The sequence below is a fragment of the Miniopterus schreibersii genome, assembly GCF_964146895.1.
Source record: "Miniopterus schreibersii genome assembly, chromosome: Y".
NCBI lineage: Eukaryota > Metazoa > Chordata > Mammalia > Chiroptera > Miniopteridae > Miniopterus > Miniopterus schreibersii.
This window is the reverse complement of record NC_138120.1, coordinates 13,550,380-13,558,151: the sequence shown is the minus strand read 5'-3', so window position 1 is coordinate 13,558,151 and position 7,772 is coordinate 13,550,380.

The window sequence follows — 7,772 nt, the reverse complement described above, 5'->3', positions numbered from 1 at the left end:
AGACAAAAAGAGAACATAAAAGGCATCCGTATCGGAAGAGAGAAGGTTAACTGTCATTACTTGCAGATGACATGATATTGTACATAAAAAACTAAAGAGTCCACCGAGTACTTGTGGATATAATTAATGAATTTGGCAAGGAAGCTGGAAGCAAAATTAACATCAACACATTGATGGCATTTTTTTTACACCGATTATGAACTCTTAGAAAAGACTATACCATTTACCATTGCAACTGAAAAAATAAGACACCTAGGAGTAAAGTCAAAGAAGGATGTAAAAGACTTGTATTCAGAAACAGGACATTGAAAAAAGAAATAGAGGAAGATACAAAGGAGTGAAAGAATTATAGACTGAAAGAATTAACATTATCAAAATATCCATGCTACCCAAAACAATCTATAAATTCAACACAATTGTCATCAATCCCAACAGTGTGTTTCACAGAGCTGGAAAAAATGTTTCGAAAATTTATAGGAAACCAAAAAAGACCCCGTGCACCCACAGTATTCTTGAGAAAGAACAGAGTTGTAGGATCACATTACTGAATATCCTGCTGTAGGGCAAAGCCACTGTGATCAGAACAACCTGCTTCTGGCACAGGAACAGGCACATAGATCAATGGAAAAGTACAGAATCCTGAAATTGACCCATGCCATCATGGTCAATTAATATTTGACCAAAGGGTCAAGAATAAGCCATACAGTAAAGACAGACACTTCAGGTCCGGATATGGGTTCTTGCTGTGCTCAGTGTGGTCTCACTGAGCCTACAGACAGGGGCTTGGGATGTGGTCACGTAGCGTGGAAAAGGCTCCTGGGCACCCCACTCGCTCCCCTTTGCTGTTGGGCTTCTGAAACATTTCTTCCAAACTGTGAGACTACAGCAGGCATCATCGTATTCAGCCCCGCCCCTCACTGTGAGCCTCAGTGTATGGGCCTTGTACCTGTAGAGAAACATTCCTGAGGAAGTCCTATTTTGCCTTAGCATCTTTAGGTTTCCTTTGGTTCGGTGTCTAGTGGGCTCTTTCTTAAGGCAACTCACGTTTCCCACTTCAGAATTCGTTTTCTTTAACACTTCCCACACATCCACAGGGACCCCTGGTAATATCCACAGGGAGAAATGCCCGGGCAGTAGAGGCTATTCCAGTATAAGGGATATCTGAGACTGAAGTGAGAGTCAAAGGGAAGAACTGTGGCTGGAGAGGACTGTAGCCTACATTCTGGTAGAGTTGGATCATCAGGATTATTACCGCCAAGATAAGGTCTCAGTCTGACTCCTTTTAGATTAGTAACTTTTTATTTGTTTCCATTGCTTTTGCTCTTTTGGTCGTTCTCTCATTCTGACTTTCTCTCATCCACTCCTTGGGTTTCAGTGACGAGTAGCAAGGATGACTTGATATTGCTTAAGGATTAGTTGGTTGCACAAGGGCTTGGTCTGAAGGAACAAAGTCAATAAACAATCATATTCACAGGAGGCCATGTCCATTTGAGGAAACGTAAAAAGTGTCAAAAACGGGCAAGGTGTACTGACTGTGGACATCATAGTCCAGAGATTGCCCAACACAAATTCATGTCCATGCCTTTGCCTCTGTGTGTGTGCATGTGTGTGTGTGTGCTTGTGTGTGCTTGTGTGTGAGGGCTGTGGCACACTCTCCTTCTTATTGTCCCTCTGCTCATTTACTCTTCCAGCAGGGGATTCTTGCCCAAATGAACCTAATACACTTCTGACTTCCCACACGCCTTGACTCAATTCGCCACAGGTATCTGTGCACCTTATTCCACCCCTTGCTAAATGTCGCTTGGGATCTTCGGCCTCAGAGACTGATTCTCTCAGCAAAACACTGTGCAGTCATACTTCTAGAGAGGGACTTTGGTTCAACTGTGAAGTCTCCCACCTGGTTGCCTGTTCCTAATGTGTGACCGACTCCCTACAGGGAGGATACTTAGAAATCCATCATTTTTTAGGACCCAACACTGGACATTTATGCAAGTTTATTTGGTAGGCTCAGAAGGCATTCTTACATTTGTCCAGCCGATGGCCTATATGTTCACTCTGGTGATTATTTTGTAGATGCTGAAAATGCATTCTCAAGATTATCCATTAAGAGGCAGCACTGTTCCTAGAATGATTTTATTGGGAATAACGTCAAGGCAGTCTTACGCTTGCCCACATGGAAGCGGCATCTTTGACCCAAACAATTTTATTGGGGATCCTGGCATTTGCTTCCAACGTTCGAACATAATACGGAACTGAGCTCTCACAGGGATTTTACTGAGAAATCTGGCAATGCATTATCAAGATTTTCCGTTAGGCTCTGCTTCCTTGCAAGTCCATATTCTCCATCTCTAACTTATGTGCCTGGAGCACCTCCAGCGGGCACCAGGTGCACTGGTCGACAAATAGGAAAACGCACGGGGAGCATCCCCAACAAAATCATTAGCTAAAAAATGCTGCCAACGGATGCTTGAGAATGACAATTCATTGCCAGTATCCCGCAAATAATAAGTTTTTGGGAAAGTTTTGCCACCTATGAAAAAGATTACGAATGCAGTGCCAGCATGCCCAATAAAATCATACTGTGGAAAACCTGCCTTCTGGTTGACAAGTGCAAGAATGGCTGCGTAGCATCTCCCATAAAATTATTTGATTGAAAATGCTGTCCTCCGTGGACAATCGTGAGAATACATTGCCAGCATCCCCAGTAAGGTCATTTGTACGGAAATACTGCCAATTCTCAGATAAGTCTGAGAATGTATTGTCAGAATCACCACAAAACCTCTCTGTCGGCAAAATGCAAAAGGGTGAGAATGCGCTGATAGTATCCCCAATCCAATCATGTGGTTGAAAACTACTGCGACCTCATGTAGAGACCTGAGACTGCCTTGCAGGCATCCTCAATAAAATCATTTGGGGCGAAACGCTGCCACGCATCCCCGCAAAAAAACTTTCTCTGGGACAAATGCTGCCAAGTGTGGGACAAACGTAAGCATCCATTGCCAGCCCCTGTAAAATTATTTGGTTGAAAAAATGCTGCCCCTTTGAATAAAAGGTGATAATGTATTTCAGGCATCTCCCGTAAAAACGTTTGATGAGAAATTACCTGACATTGTTTACAAATGTGAGAGAGCATTCCCGGCATTCCCAAGAAAAGCATTTGTTTTAAAAATGCTGCCACCTTGTGGAGGTAAGTGGGAGAGCATTAAACGCATCCCCTTTAAAAAAAACTTGGTGGAAATATTCTGCCCCCTGGTGGACAAGGTGAAGCATGCATTGACTGCATCCCCAACAAAATCACTCTTTGAGAAAAAGGCCACCAGGTGCTAAAGGACTGTATGAATGATTTCCCAGAATCCCCAATGAAACCCCTACTGAGATCAAGGTGCCAACTGGTGGACAAGAGTGAGAACGCATGCTCTGGAATCACAATAAAGTGATTTGGGCCTAAAATTCTGATAGCCAATGTCCACGTGTGAGAATTCAAAACCAACATCCACACCCACACACACAATATCACTTTAGGGGAAAACTGCGGCGAATAGTTGGACAAACGTGAGAATGTACAGCCAGCAGCAATAAAGTCGCTTGGTGGAAAAATTCCGCAACTGGCTGAACAAACGTAAGAATGCATTCTCAGCTTACCAAACAAAATCACTTGTGATGTCAAGGTGCCAACGGGTGGACAAGCGGGAGAAACCATTGCCTTTATGTGCAATAATAACATTTGGTGGAAAAATGCGGGCTTGTTGTAAACAGGCTTCACAATGCATTGCCAGCAGCCCCAATAATATCAGTTGTTGGAAAAAGGCCGCCACATGTTTGACAAGTGTGAGAATGCGTTGCCCGCATCCTCATGAAAATCCCTTCTGAGATGATGCTGGCTGCCAAATGGCGGACACATTTGAAAATACATTGCCAAGATTCACAATGAAAATCTCTTGTGGGAAAAATGCCCTTATCTTGTCGACTTGTGTGAGTGTTCATTGCCAGCATCCCCAGTGAAATCACTTGTGGGAAAATGCTTCCACCTATTGGACAAGAGTGAAAATGCATCGCCAGAAGCCCCAGTGAAGTTACATGGTGGAAAATAGCTGCCACTTGTTCTCCAAGGAGGAGCATGCAGTGCCAGGATCCTCAATAATATCATTTGGTGGGAAAATACTGCACCTGGTGTTTGAGTGTCAGAAGGAATTGCCAGCAGCCTTAAAACAATCATTTGTAAATAAGAAACCAGTCACCTTTCTACAAATGTGAAAATGCAGTTACAGCATCTCCAATAAGATCACTTGTGGAGAAAATGCTGTCACCTGGTATTCGAGCAAGGGAATGCATTGCCAGCGTTCTCAGGAAAATCCCTTGGTAAACAAAAGTGGCCACCTTGTGGACAGATGTGGGAATGCATTGCCAGCACAACCAAAGTAATCGTTTGGTGGAAAATGTGGCCTCTTGTTTGAGAGACTGAAGAATGCATTGCCCGCATCCGCAATAAAATCATTTTGTGGAAAAGTACTTCTACGAAGTACGTTGGACGAACGTGCTTCCAGCATTCCCCAAACGATACTTTGTGGTGAAAGTGTTGCCAGCTATTGAACAAAAGTGAAAGTGCCATGCCACTATTCCCAATAGAATCATTTTTGGGAAAGTAGGTTCAATGGCTGTTAAAACGTGAGAATGCCTTGTCAACATCCACAAAATAATCACATTTGTGGAAAATGTAGCCAAGTCTTTTTCAAACTTGAGACTGAATTTTCAACACCCCCAATAATATAATTTGGTAGTAAAAATGCTTCCACAAACGTGTTAAGACAAACGTGGGAAAGCATTGCCAGCATCTCAAACAGAATCGTTGGTGGAAAAATGCTGCCATCTCATGTTTCAGCGCCAAAATGCATTGCCAGTTTCCCCAAAATGGGACAGTGGAGGGAAAATGCAGACAGCTGTAGAAAAAAACGTGGGAATGCCTTGCCAGCATCCTCAGTAAAAGTACTTTGTGGGGAAATTCTGCCACCTGGTGGAAAAGCGTGAGAATGCACTTCCAGAACATTCCTGATATTCACTAGTGGAATATTGACGCCAACTGATAAATATAGAACCATTGCAAGCATCTCCAAGGAAATCGTGCGGTAAAATAATTCTGCTGCCTGCTTGACACACATTAGCTTCCATTGTCAGCATAGCCAATAAAATCTCGTGGTGTCAAAATGCCACCACCTGGTGGACAAACGAGAAAATGCATCTTCTGCATCTCCACAAGCATCCCAAATATGATCCTCAGTTGGAACAATACTGCCACCTGGTGGGTAAACGTGAGAATGCATCCACGAGTTCACCAATGGATTCATCCTGTTGAAAATGTTTCCACCTGTTGAATGGAATTGTGAATGCTTTTCCAGCATCCCCAATAAAATTACTCGTGAAATCATGCCGACACCTGGTGGAAAAGTGTGAGAATGCATTGCCAGCATCCCCAGAACAATCGTTGGTAAGAAACTTTCTGCCGCCTCTGGACAAAAGTAAGAATTCAGAGTGAGCATCTGCAATAATACCATTTGAGGAGAAAATGCTGCCACGTGGTGTTTCAGCATGAGAATGCAAAGGCTGAGGCTGCTCTGGAACCACTTGCCTCTATTGATCATCACAACCACCATATATTTCCTTAAGTGTCTCCTTATTCCTCCACAGGTCATCCTGAAAACACTGCCCGTTATAAACGGGTTGTGGCGGCACATGTTGAACACAGGGCTGGTGGAAACTTAAGAGATCCCACTGGCGGCAGTGACCCATTTTACAGATTGGGGATTATTCAGTATTCTTTAGTAATAGTCAGAGGAGACAATAGGAGGTTTGTTGTGTTCAGGGGACCTCCCACACTGTGAGATAAATAGGAGGGACTGTCCATTTTACTTCATAGAAGAGTCATGCACATGAGAAGCTTTCTCAGCGAAATATGTGTTTTCAAGCAAACATTGTTTCCCTGCACAGGAAATAGATGCAGAATGTCCCTGTGGGAAAGCATTGAGATGCGGAGACATCCAGAGCATGGCATGTAGTTAGAAAGATAAATTAAGAGCAAGTACCGTGTCTGTCTGTCTGTCTGTCTGTCTGTCTGTTGTTTGTGTGTTGGTTTGAGCCTTACGATTGGCTGCCTTGGAATGATCGACCAGTCCCTGGGAGGGCTGGGCCTTACAGTTGCAGAAGTGGGTAAGTTATGCTTTGGCAGAGGAAATGTATCATGAGTTTCTACAAGGGCCAGACAGGGTGGAGCAGGGAGAGGAGAAGGAATTGATTGAGGAGGAATTAATTGGCAGGGAGCAGTTTGTCCTGGGTGAGAGGACGCCATAAAAGTCATGAAGGTAGTGGTTGATGTTGAGCCTCAGGCACAGATAGAAACAAAACATCCACAAGAAGAGCCAGTCGAGCAGGAGCACGAAGAGGATTGGCTCAGTGGGAAGTGCACCTGGTCCCCACTGGATGTGCTCCGGGCACTTAAGTTAGGAATGTAGCCCGTGAACTTACAAGTGAGCAGATCCTTCTGCTGGCTCAAGCCCAGTACCTGGCAGCGGCGGCAGCCCTGTTTAGAACTGAAAAGCACAAACGTTCAGTGCATTGCCAGATGCTGAGTCAATAGTGTATCCTTGACTCTACAGAAGGGAACGCAATATGCCTGCCCTAGTGCATGAGAAATGTATTAGTGGGGATCGGTAGCTCAGAATCAAATAGACACATTGGAGTGAAGCTCAGGATAGTGAGAACAGTGTGATCCAAAATCTCAGAGACACCCTTTTATCTCACCAGTACCACAAAAACTCTCCCTGGGCTTCAGGAGCGCCGTCCCAGATCAGACTCATGCGCAGAACAAGGGCCATTGCCTCCACACTGCTCTGTGTCACTCAGGTTCTTCTTGGGGTAATGCTGCACTCGAGGGGGGCTGCGTGTCCAAGTCCTCTGTATATCCAAGTCAGTGAGAGGCAGGAATGAGTGATGTCCACAAATAAAGGTATCCTGTTAAGCACTCAGCAGGCAAGTATGTAGGCGAGGTCAAAGGCTGTCAGGAAAACAGTGTGCCCGTGTGTGTATAAACACATGGAGCCCACAAGAACCACTGTGCTCTCTTTTTGCATCTTATGGTGAAGGAGCTGGGCTAGGGGTTAGAGAGGTGGGAGCAATCCAAGCTGCTTTAAGGATCTGCTCCTTTTTGTAGCTGTTTCATGTTCAGCTTGCAGCGTGCAGGCGTTTTGACCTGCTGCAATTTGTCAACAATCTGGAATTGTCAGCCATTATCAGTGACCAAGATGAAACCATGCTCAGCCACATGATCAATCTGAAGGTCAGGCTGTGCAGACCACGGCTGGGGAGGTAGAGAGCTTGTGAAAAAATCCTATCCCTGCAGGAAGGAATAGGCGGGAGTTCTGGAATAAGTTATCACCCTAAACCGGATCCACTATCCTTTTGCAGGTGAAGGAAGCCTGGCATGGCAGCAATCGCTGCAAGACTGTGCTGCTCTTTCACAAAAACCCCTACATCCACGATACTGTGATTGTGAAGGATCCTCTCATAACCATCACAGGAGAGAGGAGGCTCCCTGCATGGCCTGCGGCAAGAAGTGTGTCCAAGTTGGAAGGTGACAGGTTCCTCTCCACACACTCCTCAAGCTGCAGGATACAGGGTGACCCATTCCACTCACATTCAGTGGTACCTGCAGTATGAACGACAGGCCTACAACTGCAGGCAGAACAGCAGCATTCACTTCTTCAACTTCGTCTCTGATCACC